Raw genomic sequence first — 17,515 nt, 5'->3', positions numbered from 1 at the left:
CGAGATGAAGAGGGTCAGAGTAAGTTTCCCCTTGCAATACTCTTTGTGGACCTGAGCCCATCATGCTGGATGGGTTATAAAGAAAACACATACCAAGGACTTTCTCTGGGTGTTGAAAAGCTAATGAGGCTACAGTGACAGATTTGAAGCAAAGCAGCTAGGTTTTGTTGTTGTTTTTCAGCCTGTGCTGGGTCAGCTCTTAGAGAGAACCAATGCCTCCCCAGCCAAGAAATGGTTTTCTGCCACTGCCGTGCTACAGCTCTCAGGAAAAGGCTGCTGCTGTACCACTGCTGAGTTTACAGTATTCCAGTGACCAAGCTAGTAGCAAAGAGCATCATTATCCACTCCTTTGCTGCCAGAGGAATGATGAGCCATTACATGATTTCCCATTATATAATAATGATGGAGGCAATTTGCACTTTTGCTCACATGCCTCGCTTACGTGAGCCTTTGGTTTCACTTGAAAGTGATTTGGGAAAAACTTGTATCTAGCTTAATATTCTTCCAGATAATAAATTAAGCTCCTAAATTAGCATGTCTCTATAGAAACAGCTGAAAGAGAAATATTAAATTAAAAAAGCAATTTTCTTTATGATGTGATGATTTAGCAAGGATTTCATTCTGCCATATGAATTACAGCCTGCTGCTTGTTCAGCTTATTATAATAAATATTTGAGAATCAACCTTTTGATCTGTATTTTTCAAACCCATTGGTTGACCATTGTTGGAAGTAATCATCAAGTGATTTGTATCCTCTCAGCCCTGAGACAGGGGTTTGGCATAGGGCTTCAAAAACTTAATTAGAAACATTGCTATCTGCCATGTTTTATAGCCTTAGATATAGAGCAGAGCAAAGATATGTGGAGAGAAAAAGCTACTTTTTGAAACCAGCCTTGAAACTAGAGAAAGGTCTTTGTTTTAAAGAAGCATGAAAAATAAATATGGGGTAGAAAAACGTGGAGGAAACTTGAAATGTTATTTCGTTTATAATTAACAAGTTAATCATGAGATGTTTCAGCACCCCACTCCTACTCACTTCTCACCCTTCAGTGTCCTTCCCCATAGGTGCTGGCTCTTTCCTAGCTTAGACAATCATCTTCCTGACCTTGCCCTGGCAACTTGTCAAGGGTTTGATGATTTTTTTCCCCTTTCTTTTCCTTATTTCAGGGTTTTGCCTTAATTTCTGTTATCCAAGTGTCAATTCTGAGGCATTATGGCAAAGAATAAATTCCAAAGGGGCAGCTGGTAAGCCAAGCCCTCCCTGGACACAGCACCCAAGAGACAGAAATTCATCTAGCAACAGGTTGGTTCCCTTTACAAAGCATGTACAGAAGCGAGGAGCCATCGTGCACTCAGCAGAAGTGCTGTCAGACAGCAGGATTTATTAGGTGATCACAAACTCTTAAAAATATGCATAGGAGAGAAATGCGAACAACCCTCCACTGCAACAGAACCAGTTTGTGGTGGCACCAAGGCATCCCTGACAGTGCTTGGTCTGCTCCCAGGCAGGCGATTCTCCTCTAAGAGCCCAGCAGGAGCTATTTTCCAGCTTCTCCTGCAGCAGGATACCCCCAGAGCTCAGGATTGCCCTTGCCTCCTGCTCACTCCTCCCCCTTTTTCCCAGACGCTCTCTGCCTTCCCACCTGTTTCTTCACCTCTTAATTTCCCCTGCTCCTCCTGGCAATTTTCTCTCCCGTTTTTGACTTCCACCTCCCTTTTTAATCTCCATCTCCAGCCCCTTCTGCTTAACTCCCCTTCTCCTGTTTTATTTTCACCTACAAATAAGTAATGCCAGGCCCTCCCAAATTCCATACAGCAATAAATAAATAGGAGTTTGTTATATGTGAAGAATTATTTTTTTACCTATTTATTTCATAACTCAATTTTCTGCCTCCGGTGCATTCCCATGTCACTGTCTCTTAGCAAAATATTTCCTGTAGAAGTCGCTTTCATTGTCTAGGCTTCCTAGGTGATATTTCTTATCAATTATATAATAAATTAAGTCTCTGACGGTGTTACTTAAATGGAGTTCACACTGATGGTGATGCCTGAAGAATCTAATAGAAGTCAATCCATCACAGGCTGTTCAGGTTGCTCCCTTTAGCTGGAAAAATCAAAGGATTGGTTTAACACTCAGAATTTCTGAATATAACCTAAAGGAATATGTGGAAAAGAGTGGAAATGATAAAATTAGCATCCTGCTTAATAGAAACTTCAGAAAAGTCTGAGATTTGCCTCAAGATTAATCACAGTATTCTTCACAGTCTTCTTCATAAAAATCTCATTTTTCCCATCGGCAGCCAAGCCAAAGTCTCTTAAAGAGAAATAAAAAGTAATTGTGTTAGAAAGGTGATGTCACCACATTCATCATGAGAGATTAATGCTACCCGTATTTCTTCCTTTTTTTTTTAATATATATATTTTTTTATTTCCAAGGAGTGTGCTCCGCAGCTGCAGCTGTAGTCGGTCAGATGCGTGTTAGCTAAATTTATGTATCTGTGCTTTTTCCACCTTACCTCTGTGATGGTTTCCCCGTTCGCAGGCTGTAAATATCTGTGACAGTCACTGAACCTTGCAGTGGTGAAGCACTTGATATAGTGAAATGTTCTCAAGACAAAAAGCAGTTTGCTCTAGAAATGTTTTTCCACACCTTTTCAGGAGACAAGTTTGTCTGAAAAGCCCGTCTCCTTTCGCAACAACACAGCACTGCTCTGCCCACACCTCCGCCGTTGCAGTTGATGTCAAATATATATGTACGTATGTGTTACATGAAATAACTCATATGACAGAGGCATTTATCCTAGCAGGAGACTCTCCCTGGCTAATGATGCTAACAGAGACTCAGGATGTACAGTTGTACCCTCTCTGTTGCATTTTTGGGTGCTCCTCTTGTCCCACTGCTCGATCCCCAGGCAGGATGTCTGGGAGGGGACCGCAGGGGCTCAGAGGCACTTCACTGGCTGGGGTGCACAGTTCTTACAGCAGGGAGCAAAGTCAGCTTAACAGAGTGCTTTAGAAGGGTTTCATGACAACAAATGGTTTGGAGACTATACTTTAAGTACGTTGATGAGTACCAGGCAGACCAAGCTTGGCTTCCCCCAGCTCCAGCAGACAGAGCAGTTAGTCTGCTAGGCAGTCGCAGTGCACAGTTTATCACCACGTAGCAAACTTAACCTCTGCTCAGCAGACCCCAGGACTTGGCCATAATATTCAGTGAATTACCTCCAAGTCCAGGCTCAGCAGAGCGATGCGACAGACTGCTATGATGTCTGGCCTGCGGATAAGTATGAGACTTCAGTACACAGCACTTCTGGTCCTCAATCTTCACAGGCAGGAAAATCATCCCGCCATTTAGAGAAAATAAAGGCCATTTCTGTGATAGAAAAAAAAAAAAAAAAAAGCATAAAAAAACAACAAACAAAAAATGACATAATCAGAGCATACTATGTATTAAAGGGATGCGCTGAAAATATCACTTAAGAGAAAATGAGTTTAGTAAAAGTAATATATAAAATTAATGCTTGGCTATTAGAGCAACTGATGTAAACCATCACCTAAGGGAAGAAAATCTTTATCGTCATTTTGGTGTTTTATTCACTAGCATCATACAAATGGCACAAGGCCCACGAGAAATCTTTTCACTTACCTCCGGGCATTTTTCAAAGCACAGCTGCTGCCCTCGCAGAGCGGCAGTGCTTGCTGTGTCAGCCCCTATTTCACCCCCTGGTTAAGCACCAGCCACCCTCGTAAACACCACCAGGGAGGCTCAGCACAGCTGCTCGTGCTGCTGGAGCTGCCTCGTGCAGCAGAGCCCTGCTGAACGGGACGCTCCCAGCACACTCATGGGGTGAGCACTGCTGCCAGCCATGGCTCGGGATGGCTCTGCCTCTGTTCCCTCCTTCCTGGCAAGCCAGGGAACCAGCCAGGCTTTACCTGCACAGAAATCACAGGAAAGCTGAGTGAAGGCCCAGTGATGACATGTTTTAAGCCTTATTATTCTGACTTTGTAACCTGGGCCATTCGTTATTTCTTGGGTTTCTTTCAAGCTGCTAAAAATTCACAGAAATTCCATCGTGTAGACAAGATGTGTACGTATATGCACACGTCTACACGTACAACCATCCTGATGGACCAGGCATCCCCCCCCACACACACACCCGTGCACGAGTTACTCAGCACCAAACCTGGAACTCTCAGGTTCATCACACAGACCAACACCACTGTGCAGCAATCAATGCGCTAATTAATGCGGTAACAAATGTAGAAATTAATGCAGAGAGGAGAAGTAAAACTTGGCAACGGGATCACAGGGAGCTGCTGGCAGCAGGGGACTGCTGAGGCTCAGCCACATACCTGAGGGCATCCCTACGGAAAACAGCAAAAGCACTCAGAAATCTCTTCTCTGCATTCTCTGCTGCTCCTCCAGGCTCCAGCAGCACAGTCTATGTTATTCTCACCAAGCCTTTCCTGCTTTTTTGGGGGAGATGGCGGCATGAAGAAGAGGAGGTATCAAAAGAAAGCGATTATTTCCTGTGTTTCCCATTATTTGCTTCTGATGCATTTCAAACTCAGTCCCAGGTGTGCACATCACCTGAAGCAGGAATTCTTATGTGTGATATGTAAAAAGCAGTAGGAAAAAAAATAATTCAGCAGGAACATATTGCCCCTCCCAAAAAGATACCCAAAGCATACCCAAAAAGACATTTATATGTAGCAAAATCACAATATTGTACTATTTAGACAGGAAAATGTGCTGCTGCATTGCTAACATTGCTTAGCTTCCAAGAAGCAATGGTTTCTGTGAAGCGAGCTTTCCTTGGGCATTCTTTCCACAACACTGAAGTTCCCTGGAACCTCGGGTAACTTTAAAAATGAGCAAATATTTTATTGTTAAATCATTTATCTCCTCCCTTTATATTTATCTGAAAGCCATTTAAAGGGAGCATAATGGCTGGCTATTTCTATGTGCTGAAAGCCTGCTATTCATCAAGGAGCTCTGCAAGCAGCTCAGCCAGAACACAAATGTGGACAAGCAAACCAGGCTGGTGAAGCGACTGGCATCATCTAATAACATGTCAGCTATTTCAGCTGGAGCTGGGAAGACCTGTACGATGACATAGAAATAAAGACAGCCTATACCAGATTTCAGGCACAGATCTCCACTTCACACAGAAGCAATCTATGGTCTGTAAGAGGTTGTTAACCAGAAAAAAAACTATGCCTGGTGCTCAGCAATAGCAATCCTTCCAAGTTCTCCTTATCTGGAGACGATACACTAAACGTAAAGAACTTCACCCAACTTCCATCACAATGACCAGACTGGATCTTCACTCTATATACAATTTATACAGTCTTTTAACTATCTTTCCCTTAAAAATACTCAATTATTAGGCCTTATTTAAAAACTGAAGAGCAAATAAAACCAAACCACTTACTACTTATTCCTTTCCCTCTATAAAGAAGGAAAGGAACAAACCTCCAAGAGAAATCAGTGATGCTGTTTGAAGGAAAGGTTTTTAGATGCTGCAATGACAAGAAAGACGTGAGGAGAATTATATAAAGACTTGAGAATGGTGCAATAAAAGGATAATTTGCTTAATTCCATCATTACCAGAGGCAGGTGTCCTCCAGTTTAATCAGAATATCAATTTGTGCTGTTGAGTTTTTTTCCATTGCAGTAGGAAAAAAGACTATAAAAACAGTATCTCTTCCATGTTTTTCTATCTTGAGCCTACCAGCATGAACACTTTTGCCTCTGGCACCCAGCATTAATAACCTCTGATTGCAGCAGCAGCTGAAACTTCCCTGCTCTGCCCCCAGGATTTCAGCAAGCCCAGGAGCTGCTCGTGGTTGTTCCTGGCATCATTGGTTGGCTTGGTGTAAGCTCCTGGCTGGTTGTTGTTCTCTGTAGCTCACATTTGCAAACTTAACATTCATTTCTTGGCTTTGGATTGAAGTTTTGTAGCAAGGAATCCTAAAGACCTTTTAGAAGTAGAAATAAATAAATAAATAATGTTGGGTGAGGTCCTGGACTCCTGCCGGCAGAAAAATATAAGCATACATGGCAACTGAAGAAGGTCATGCCAGGGTAGTGATGAAAAACTTTGGAATATCTTTGTTTTCAAGACTCTCTTCCTGTAAGCTAAGGACACACTTCTGAATTCGCCCATACGTGCATCTAAAGCAACTTTGTCTAGCATGCTGGCTGCAGTCATTCATCAGATAGTTCATTCCCCATGCAGCCGTGCATGATCAGCCCTGAGGTGTGGAAGGGCTGCAGAGTTTGTTAAAGGGCACGGTCCTAGCACAGACTTCATCTTAAGTTTATTTTCTCTAACCCAGTTATAAAGTGAGTGGGTTTAAACCCTTCTGTCCAAATTTCCATCTGTTGGCTCTGAGCTTTGACAAGATGTTTATAGAATTTATCTCTATCTGCGTGATACTTCAAAGGAAAAGGTTTCCATATAGTCAATGTTAAAATAATAATAATAATAATAATAAAAGTTAAGAAAACATTGTCTGAGTACTTTATCTATTGCTAACTTCAGTGCTGGCTTTCCTCTACCAGCTCTGCCAGTGAGGGGAAAACTTTTAACCACACAGACATTTTCTTGAGATTGCAACGGTAAGAATTAAAGGCTAGTGCAAATATTAATACCTCATCCATCCTCTGGAAGTGTTTCCTGCTCCCAATAGGACAATTCAAGATGTATTAAGGTCCATTAGCTGCAGCTACACACTAATTTTCAATTTTTTGATGTTGCAGACCACTTTGGTGGATGACCTTTCCAAGGCTCCTCTCTCCCTTTCAGTCTCTGCAGAGCTCATGCGTAGCAATTTTGTTGGCTCTGCTAGTAAATCACACCAACTTCTGTATGGGAGAAAAAATAAGAATCATGGGATTAAGACATCCCTCCACACAGGAAGAGTTGTGGTTTCTGTTGGCTCCCACACGAGACTCTGCAGAGCCAGCTCAAACTCTCAAGGGCTTTTGTCCCACCCAGAAACCCTCTCCAGTTCCTCCTATTCAAGCTTTCAGCTTTCTCCTCCTAATTGTTTCTGATAGGTCTCCCCAATGCTATTAACATACTAAATGTTCAGTATTCAAGGATGGTATACCTGGGATAAGATGTCTTAAATTATTAGGTTTGTAGCAAGCCTATTCATTAACAAGTTTACCAGTTCAACACTCAAAAAAGCTTTTCAGACACGGGGCTGGGATCACTATGTTCATCAAAAATTGAGCGTATACAAGCATTGTCCAGACTCAGGAACTCTAAAGTTCCAACATACAAGAAACCAAACCTTGTAACTCCTTGAAAACATGTGCCAGTGCTCCTGCAGTAGCGGTGTTCTCGCAGCCCTGGTGTTTCAGGCTCTGTACAGGGCTGTGCTTTCTTTGTTGGGCAGCACGGGCCCCTTGTTCACAACACAGCGCTGCATCACCACCCCAACTCTTCTCAGTCTCTCCACCGGAGGAAATGTTCACTCTTGCATATGAGTAATAATTTAAATGCATCAAAGAAGTGTAAATAATAATGTTGGCAACATACAGAGAGGGAAAGAGTCACAAGTAAAACAGGCACAGCTCATTTCAAGCTCTGAGATCAGAGAGAGGCGTGAATTACTGGTTGCAGTTTTAATCATCCTACATAGATTCATGGCCTCTGAAACTCCAGCTTATAGCCCCTTGAGAAACCTTCTGGGTTTCTCTTTCTCTCCTCTTTTTTTTTTTTTTTTTTTTTTAAATACACTTCCTGACGATATTCTACGAAATGAACCATCTGTCAATGGCAGACATAAGCAGTTTACGTTCCTGTTCTGTGAACTAACAGCTCAACATAGAGTACCACATCCCCACGGTGCTCGCGCATGGTCAAATTAAGTTGATGAAATCACTCTCTGAAATAGTCACTTTCCAACAGTTCTGGCACCTTCACAATATAATTTTCTTTTACTTCTAATTTATATAGCTAAGAAATTTGTTTGGACTGAGATTTTAAAGCTTCCTAGTAGAGATGAATTTTGTACCCAACTTGCAAGGCCTTGGAAATAACAGGTGAGTAACTGCGGGCATGAACTTCACCCGCGGTAATTCCAGCAGCTCTGATGTGCAGTCATTTTTAGCATTGTGATTTTATTTCCTTGTACAAAAAATAGCGTCCCTCAGGTAACCACAGGAACAAACCCTCAAGAAAATACTTTGAAAGGGTTATATGTGGTGTCTAAAATTGTTCTGGAACACATTGACTCTGCTTCGCCACTTGGTTTAATTTCAAAGCCATGGTTAGGGCAGCCCATGAGTATGTGCTTTCCTGAATCACTGTCATAAAACAGACTAGAAATGTCCAGGAAAGGAATGAGGGAAAGAAAGTTATGTTCCAGAGAGGAGGATATGTCTTGTTCTGTTAGGTGAAAAGCACTTTCCATTCTGCTCTTCCTTCACTTAAAGATTAACAGGTAAATAACGCACATTTTCCTTACACTCTTAACATACCTCTCACGCTCCTGGTATCATTGCTCTCCTTTTCTTACCTGGCACTTTAACAAATCCTGCTGGGCTATTAGGGTGCCATATCAAATCCTAATGCTCTGACACATGGGAACACAAGGAGCAGCGCCAGGCATCCCGGGGGCTTGCGGGGGATGGAGCTCCTCAGCATGACAGCCGCCTGCCAGCGCACCCCGGTGACATCCCTGCAAACACAGAGAGGTTGTGGGAAGATTACTACAGTCCTGATGAGGATTTGGTTTTGACAGAGCACCTCTGTCTAGTATTGGCATGTTGCAGAAGCGTGTGTCAGAAATGCGATGTTTGTGACATCCTCCCTGTGGCAGCGGTTGGAAAGCGCGAGCACCTTCCTGACAGAGAGCCTCACAGAAGCATCCCCTTCATGAAGGTTGAGACTTTTTTTGCAAATAGCACCTGGGTGCACCTGCTGCACCTTTCAACCTTAAAAAAAATATATTAAAAAAAAAAAATAAAATAAATCACAGGTTCTAATCCAGTCCAGCAGCCACCACACCACAAAGGTGATGGTCTGCTCACCACATGCCAAGGGCTGCTTCCTCGCCTTACCCTGCAAGATGCACATGTGGGTACTGAGCTCTCAGCAGATTAAACCCACAGAAATCACTCTTGGTGAAATGCAGACTGTGGGCCCAGCTTTGCCAAGGCTCTGAACAATCCCAAGGTTGCTGCTGGGTCCCAAACACAACGGGTTTTGCTCCTCCTGTGATGCCACATTCAATGCCACAAGTATATCAGTTACACACCTACTACACAAGGTGAGCTGGGTGCTGGAAAACAAAAGTCACAGCAACTGGCATGTTTATGGGGTGTAAATCACTGCAGCAGCTCAGGGTTTGTAGAACCAAGGCCTGGGTTTCTGCTCTTTCAGTTCTTGTCTCTAAAGCAGGGCCAGGACGCTTCTGTGCTGTGGCACATAGCAAGAATGGATTAATTAAGGTTTCTGTAATGCTTTGAAGAGGAGGATTTCTGTACAAATGTAAAGCAGACGAGGCTGGTATTTTATAGCTCAGAGTCAAATTAAAAGCAGAGTTAAAGGAAAAGGCAGACAACAGCCTGGGAAAGAAATCGCAAAAGGTTATTTCAGCAGCAGAGTTGTTACCACTGCCTGTCCTCCCTGCTCAAAAGCTGCATTTGATCATATATTCTTCTGAATTATCTACTGCATCTCTTGAATGCTAAAGGCAGAAATAAATGCTGGGTAAATATCAGAGGGTTGATTTCAGATTACATTGATGCTTGAAGCTTGCAGTCTGTAATTCTAGCTTTCACACCAAGTATTAATTATTTAGAATTATAGGAAAAATTAATACAGGTCACTCAGAAAGCATACATGAACAAAAGCTGGAATACTCTTTTTTTCAAAAAATCCCTCTCTGGCAAATTTTACCTCCAAAGGGCTTGTCAGAGTTCTTTTGCTCACCTACAAAATTTATAGCTGTGTCTGTCTCCTGCTTATGAGGCAGAGCTGCTTGTGCATCGTGCGTGCAGCAGGGCTTCTCCTACCCGTCATCTGCCTGAGCAGCCAGAGCCAGACCCCTCGAACACAGCAGCAGCTCCTCTAGGTGGGCATGGGAGCCTGAAATGCAGCTGATGCACACCCACGTGGGGACACTTCTCCTGCCAACAGTGTGGGGCCCACCCAGGATTTGTCCTGGCTCCCTACTAACCCCTTGGAGGGACAGGCTCGGTGTGTTACACCTCCTGGTGCATTACACCCACCCAGCATTCCCCCACAACCACAATGCTCTCAGGAAGAGCTTTCACATTTATCCCTTTTAGCATGAGCAAAGCTCCTGAATCGTGCACTTGTCCACCCGGGCTAGAGGATCAGCTTTGCCAGCATCTATGAAATTCATGGAAATAACATAATGAGAAAAACAATCAGTGCCCTGACAGGACCAGGGAAAATCCATGTATATTCTATGTATTTTCCTGCTTCTCTCCTCAGAATTCTTTTATCCACTGCAATCTCCCTGAGAGGCAGTGAGTGCATCTGACAGCCTCTCTGCGTTGTGAACGTTGTCCATGCAATGCTTCAAAATCAATACAAGTTAAAGAAAGCTTGTGATTTCAAAAATTACATTTAAATATTTAAAACCTGCATAAAGAAAAACAATTCCTAAACATTTCTATTAGATGACCTCAACTGCCAACGTACCCCCAGGGTTCTCCAAAGTGTAAAATGAGTTTTTGCAATTTTCCCCATAAGGCTGTTTGACACAAGGGACCCTGTGCTGCCTGGCCGTGCCCTGGCAAAACTACCCCAACCAGTGAAAAAAAAAAAAAAAATTCAAAGGAATAAAATATTCACATAAAATGAGAACAAATAAATGTAGACAAACAGCTGACTTGAAGAAGTAGAAGAACATGCTGAACACCTTGTTTTTTCAAATTCACAAGTCATTTACAGCCTGTTCATCCCACTGAGAAAAAACACTAAAATCAGCATCTCCTTTCCTCTTAGCCACAGCAACAGGACTGTAGGCATTAACAGACTCAGCATTATTTAATTCAAGAATTATTGGTAATATCTGTGACCAGTTTGCTCATTGCTGGCGTTGGTGCATTTGACTGGCTGTTTGTAAGCAAGCATCACATGAAGCAGAAGCCAATTACCTTAGCTATAGAATGATTGCACTGTGTTCCCATTGGCATCTGGAGGAAACTCTGAAAATTAACTTTGCTCTGGCATATCTTAATTAGAGCAGTCTCTCTCAGCTCGCATGTACAAAAGGAGTTTACGGCAAGTGGAAGAGCAGATGAAAGAGCAGTTTGCTCTCGTGAGAGAGTAACCGATGCAGTTTCTGCAGAACCAAGGCAATTAACCAAGAGGTAAAGCAAAGCCCCCACCCTAGGGTTGGCGTGCAGTCCTTCCTCTAGGACTGCTGTGGACGTGGAAGCACAGCGAGAGCAGTTTGATGGATTTGGCCATGAACTCACCTACAACTTCTCTTGGGCCATTTATTCCAGGATACGTTTTTAAATAAACGTTTATATTTTCATAAATATGGTTGTTAAATTTTCCCTAGGCTCATTTATAAGCAGGGTTAATTCCTCTTCTCCGGCACCAAACCAAGGTAAGGCAGGGCCCGGGCTGCACTGAGGCAGGCCCACCAGGGTCCTCCAAAGGTTGCTCCAATTGTCATTTCATCACTCCCTCACATCTCAAAGACACCATCCAGGTAACCCCCATGGTTAGCAGCTGTGCCAATGGCAAGAAATGACTGCTAGATAAGGAGGTTAACATTCACTTGAAATTGATGTAATTTACATTAGAAAAAAATAGTAGCAATAAGCACATTAATTGGCAATCAGCACAAATGTTAGCCTATTTTAGACCTCTCTTAGCCCAGGAGCCCTGCCTGCAGGCACATAAGCAAGATTGCTCAGGCACTAAGGTGGATTTTTCCCCCTCAGACACTCGGGAATGATTTGCTAACCAGAAAGGCAAGCACTGCTTAAATGTTATTGTGAAGGACCCAACGCAAGGCACCACGGCAGTTCTGGGAATGCTCCACTGGGACGTGGCTGCAATCTGCAATAAAAGAGGAAGGAAAACCACATTGATCTTTACCATAACTCACAGACTAATATTTCTACTTTTTCACATTACCCAGACGTGGAAACAAAAACTGTGGGTTTACCTGAGGTCAGACCGTAATCCAACAACTGTAATCTAACAATGTCTAATGAGAAGCTGGAGGTGGCTTGGGAGGCAGCTGGGAGGGAAAGGTGAAATCCCGCAGCTGCTGTTAAAATAAAAAATTCTCTTTGACCATCTCTTCCACTTAGTTCTGAAAACGCCGTTAAATTACTGCATTCCCTCTGAATTTACCAGGGAAAAAACATCCAAGAGCTGCGTTCCTGAACTTGTAACTATCTTAATTGGTTAAATACTAATTATCTTCCAACTCTTCAGCATTTATCTGAGATACTGCAGCAATAAGAGTAATTAGCACACAATTGCTAGATTCTCTCTTAACAGTTCAGGCTGGCAATAAGGTGTTGATGGTGAGAAACGATCACTTCAGATGTTTAAAAAAAAAAAAATAGTTGCCAGAAGAGATTTATTTATTTATTTATTTATTTTAAATTAAAAGAGAAAGCACACAATAACACCCAGCGTGTGCTTGCTGCTTGCAGGGCCAGTGAAGGTGCAGGCACTCTTGGTGGCATCTGAGGATGCAACACGAGGACCACAAAGCCACAAAAAACTTCAATTCAACACGAACACTTGCACATAGCTCAGCTCTGCCTCCAGCATGACCCAATGCTTCTAAAGGCAAAACCTCAGGCTCTCCAAAACTGCATTTCTGGGGGGACAACTCAGTCCTGTCTGGAGCCCAAAAGTGGGCTCCAGTGGGAACTAATCCGAACGTTTCATGTTTTACATGGACAACAGTCATTTTCTTCAGCTCTGATTAAAAGAAATGGTTACAGCTTAATTCCCATTCCCAGCAGAAAACAATTACTAAGTGGTTAAGGAGACTTTGGGAGCACCCTACAAAACTGGCAAGTCTCCCAGCTGAGAAAGGAGTCAGAAGAGCTATAAAACCACCTTGCCACACACTTCTTTCCAATTAAAACTTATCATGAATCAAAGCGGGGAAAGGGCTCCAAGGCTAGAAATGATGCAGGCGTACCTGGGATGTGTTTTAAAGCAAGGAAATTTGTTTTTTGAAATTCTCTGCAGATACTGGTGGTAGGGCTGCTGAGAACGATTCCTGTCTGTCTGCTCAATTTCTTCTTACTTCTTTAATAAAACCAACTACAAGAAAAAAGATTCTGAAAATCTCCTGATTCTTGCTTTGCTCCCTGGGGTACCCACAGCATGACAACACTTTTTATACAGGAAGGGACACCACCCACTGGGGCACCGCAAGGGATTTCCTGATGCTCTGATGGCACGGTGTCTAATTGCTGATGTAACTATACACCAGGTTAATGAATTGGGAAGGTCTTCACATGACAGATCCTAAATCGCTCTTTTTCTCCCCAAATATCTAAAGCATCATTCAGTACTGTCCTATTAGGCTCACTCCTTCCCTACTTCTACCATCTTTAGTCACCTACAGAACTCACACACTACTTTGGCTAAATAGGTTTGGAATAGAACTTTTTTATTAAAAAAACACCTTACTGAGAAAAACAGCAATCCCCTCATCCATCTTTTCTACAGAGTTCTTCAAATACTCATTATTTTAAAAGAAAAGCCTTTCATAAGGATGACTTATGACATACCCACTTTCTTCAGGTTTTCCCTTTATCCTCTAAGTTGATTTCAAATTCTCCTCTCCCGACATTTCGTGCTATTAAGTAGTCATTTATTACCATTGTTGTGTTCCATATTTTGAAGGTGTGAAACAAGTTTATCAATTACAATTATTGTGAGCATCCCTTTTGCTTTTTTCCTCAAAGGCATGTGTTAATTAAATCTAAGTATTGAAGAGATTGTGCCATATTTTCATAACCTTTTTGTCTTCGTATGCATAACAAGCACAATACTGATTTAAGTACCCTTTTTTTCCCCTTCTTTAAGAAAGACAAAAGCAAATTCTATTAATCCTTAAGTATATTCACTTTCAGTAGTCTGAAGCATAGAACATCTTGAAATGAATTTAAACATCTCTCTGATCATCATTCAATAGCTCAGTCAGTTTCAGCTTGTTCAGAGCTTTATTTCTTTGGGTTTGTTTCACTTTAAGGTTAGACAAAGCCAAATTTTGTAAACGGGGGCTCTCAAGAACAGAATAGCCCCCTGTAATTATATATGCTATACAAAAGGCATAAATAACTCCTGCAGGATGTCATCATCAAGGCAAAGGTAGAGCTGAGCTCTGAAACCTCTCACTGCTCTCCCTCCACCTGCTGGGGCAGGAGGATGCTTCCTTCCACACCGCAGCCCTTCAGCTCAGCCGGTGTTAAAACAGGATCAGACAATAAGTTAATCATTTTCCTTTCACTAATGAGGTTTCATAATACATTTTCTTTGTTTTGAGTAATTGAAACTGTCATTGCGGTAGGTCATCAGATATCGCATCCACCTCAGAAGTCTCCCTGTAACAGCCTCAAGCTCTATCTGTTGAAAAGTTAATCAAGCTGAAATGTCACGGAATCTAATAACTACCAAGGAAGAGTTTTTAAGTTCCAAATACCACTAATTATGTTATTTTCCAACAGGAAATAGGCTTTATGGTAATTGACCAAGGATTGTTTTCAGTGGCCATTTATTTCTGTTCATCCCAGTTTTGCTCTTTCCCCAGTCTGGGAACAGATCTAAACTGGGGCAGGCACCTGCAGTGAGTGTAACTGCACACCCATGTGGCTCAGACTCAGTGCTTACCACCTTCCTTGCTCTCCCCAGTACCCTTTTATTGAGAGACTTTATTTCCACAGCCCAAGTGTCCTGCAGCTGGAGTCTCTAAACTCTTGACTTGACAGCTGAGATGGATGACTAAGGGCAGCCACTGACATTTGAAAGTATTTGTAATAAAGACATTTGAATAAAATCAAGGCACAAGCACAAAGACAGACAGGCTGCAGTGTCTTTAAGGCAGCAGTGCTTATAGAACTGTGCGCTATCACACAATAACAGGCAGTAACAGTTTCTGGCACCTTTAGGAAAACACTTCTAAATAAAAAAAATAAGTGTTTCACCGTGAACATACTTTTGATAGCAACCAGCTATTCACAGACAAGTGTGAATCCCATGTGGCTTTGTGAATTTTAAATGACTCTATCTGATGTTAGGAGCAGAGACAGAGCCAACACTAAGCATGTGCAGGGTGGGTACAAAATATATGGCAAGAGAAGAACACAAAATCTATATCACATTGATTGGAGTTTGGGTGTTAAACACATTATTCTACAATGCAGAACAACAAAGTTATTCCTTTCTGTTCTTAAAAGAAATAAAAACCTCTATGCAAAGCATGGCATTCAGTTTAATTGCATACGGGTAGAGCGTTAGAATGCTGACTGCAGAAAAATAATAAACAGTATCCCATATGGCTATCAGCTTTTAATTTAGCAATAAATAAAACACAGAAGAGAAACTCAAAGGTAATAAACATTTTTCACCTGCACCCTTAGCATTTTACCACTGCATTACTGTACATTCTCGACTGTTTGGTGTTCACTGACATAATGGCAGAAGCCAAACTATTTTAATCTACTGGAAATATGAAGGTTACTGGCTGGTCAGGGAGGTGGACAGAAAAGAGAAATGGGTGCTGTTGTGAACCCTCACGGGCTGACAAGGCACAGGCAGGCAGGACAAAATGTTTGAGCACTGCCTGTGCAGCTCCAGCAGCACGGTGGGCAGCATCGCCCCTGCTCTGCTGGCTGCTCACAGCCCCGCTGCACCCGAACAGACACGCCACATGCAGCTTGCTTCCTTAGGCTGAGTGTTAATGAGATGTTGGCATGACATGCAGCTGGATGTCCATCAGACACTTCACCAGGCATGCTGGTGCTTGCATGGAGCCGGTTTGACAGCAGAACATTATCCCATGAGAGTTACAAAGTCCCAGCAGCGATCGAGAGCACCAGTGGGAAATGCCCCAGGACAGCCTCCAGCCTCAGCACCGAGGGCAGGTATTTCCTAGCAGTACTTTTCTCAATTACTTTCAGCCCAGCTTTAAATGGAGGTCTCGAACAACATCCCCCAAGGCTCTATTTTGCAAAAGTTCAGCTTGTGCCTAAACCTTCCTTTTCTCCACCCCATTAAACATGGTTATATCCCTTTCACTCTAAATCTTCTTCACGGGGATTTTACCTCCTCCACCTTGTGTCTGTCACTAAGATCCAAATTTCACATGAACAGGCAGGAGGAATATCTATGAAGCGAGGAAAGTCAGAGTGTCATGGAATTAGATTTACACAAATCTAATGTAGCAGTAATTAAGGATTTATTATACGCCTTTATAGGAAATAATAAGATCAGATTATGTGATTCTTAACAGCATTTAATCAGTATCTGAGTATTAGTCGATTAACACAATGAACCGAAGGAATTTGCTACAATACAAACAACGACTTAGTTCCAGATTTGAGAATGGCAAGGTTCACCCCAGGCTTACTGCAGGGTCCTGGGGGAGCTCTAACCCCAAACATGCACTTCCAAATCCCCCTTAAGGTGAATTACTCACCCTTCTGTCTCATCAATGTTTGTCTGTGGTCAAGCTCGTTCCTCGAGGAGCCAGCCCTGAAAAGCTGGGGGAAATGGGGCGGTACAGCCTGCTGTGGTCCCTGGAGAGCTCAGGGAGTTTGTGCTTGGGGTCACTATTCATAGGAGGGCAATACCACAGTCTCTTGGTCAGTAATCTTCTGGGATTCAGGTGTTTTGTATAGGAATCGAATTGCACAGTCCTGCCTACCCTTAGCACTCAATTGTGTCCTGCTGTGCCTCGAGGCCTGAGCCAGCCCTGTGCCCAGTGCCGGGGCAGAGCCCATCACACAGTCAGCACACACATAGGCACCGAGCACACATCTCCCCCTCGCCGTGAGTGGCCTACATCCACTTTGTGAGCTGTCACTGCAGAAGAAGCATGACCTGAAGTGAGACACCACCTGCAGGATTTAGCCCTTAGTCTGTGTGACAGCACGCAGCTCTTGCTTCTTGTCCTTCAGGCTGCTCAGCTTAACTGCAGCTCCTCCCCACACGCTGGAGCAAAATATGAAGGAAAGCCTTTGCAATCACCAACACCCCAACCAGGATAAGGGGAATCAGCCCCCGTGAGTTTGTCAGGAACGAACTCCATCAGATCAGCCTGGTTTTCCCCTGTGACAGCCGGGCAGGGGGCAGGCTGTGGCTCAGAAGCTGTGCTGGTTGCACAAGGACCCCCTCCAAGCCCACAGGACCTTGTGGGCTCAGTGTCCCAGTTTATGGCTCTCTATGACAGCTGCTCTGTTTTCACCCTATCAATTCCCTGTTTACACTTCTTTTATTTTTCTAAACTCTGTCTCCTTTTAGTTCTGTAC

General features: G+C 43.0%; 1 long non-coding RNA gene across 6 annotated transcripts in view; it reads right to left on the bottom strand.

The window, feature by feature from the left end:
* LOC311439935 overlaps positions 1-16,812 on the bottom strand; it is a 35,107-nt gene extending 18,295 nt beyond the window's left edge. For 4 of the 6 annotated variants that reach the window (XR_014695084.1, XR_014695085.1, XR_014695086.1 and 1 more), the window contains exons 1-7: positions 16,684-16,812; positions 8,536-8,697; positions 7,306-7,488; positions 6,659-6,871; positions 4,354-5,982; positions 3,223-3,373; positions 1,864-2,104 (exon numbers count right to left, since the gene is read on the bottom strand). This is a non-coding gene — a long non-coding RNA (uncharacterized lncRNA). The remainder of the gene's footprint in view (positions 1-1,863; positions 2,105-3,222; positions 3,374-4,353; positions 5,983-6,658; positions 6,872-7,305; positions 7,489-8,535; positions 8,698-16,683) is intronic. The other 2 variants (XR_014695087.1, XR_014695089.1) reach the window with 2 other exon arrangements.
* Positions 16,813-17,515: the final 703 nt, after the last annotated feature.

Source organism: Aythya ferina (genome assembly GCF_964211825.1).
Source record: "Aythya ferina genome assembly, chromosome: 7".
NCBI lineage: Eukaryota > Metazoa > Chordata > Aves > Anseriformes > Anatidae > Aythya > Aythya ferina.
This window is presented reverse-complemented; position numbering and strand designations above follow the sequence as displayed.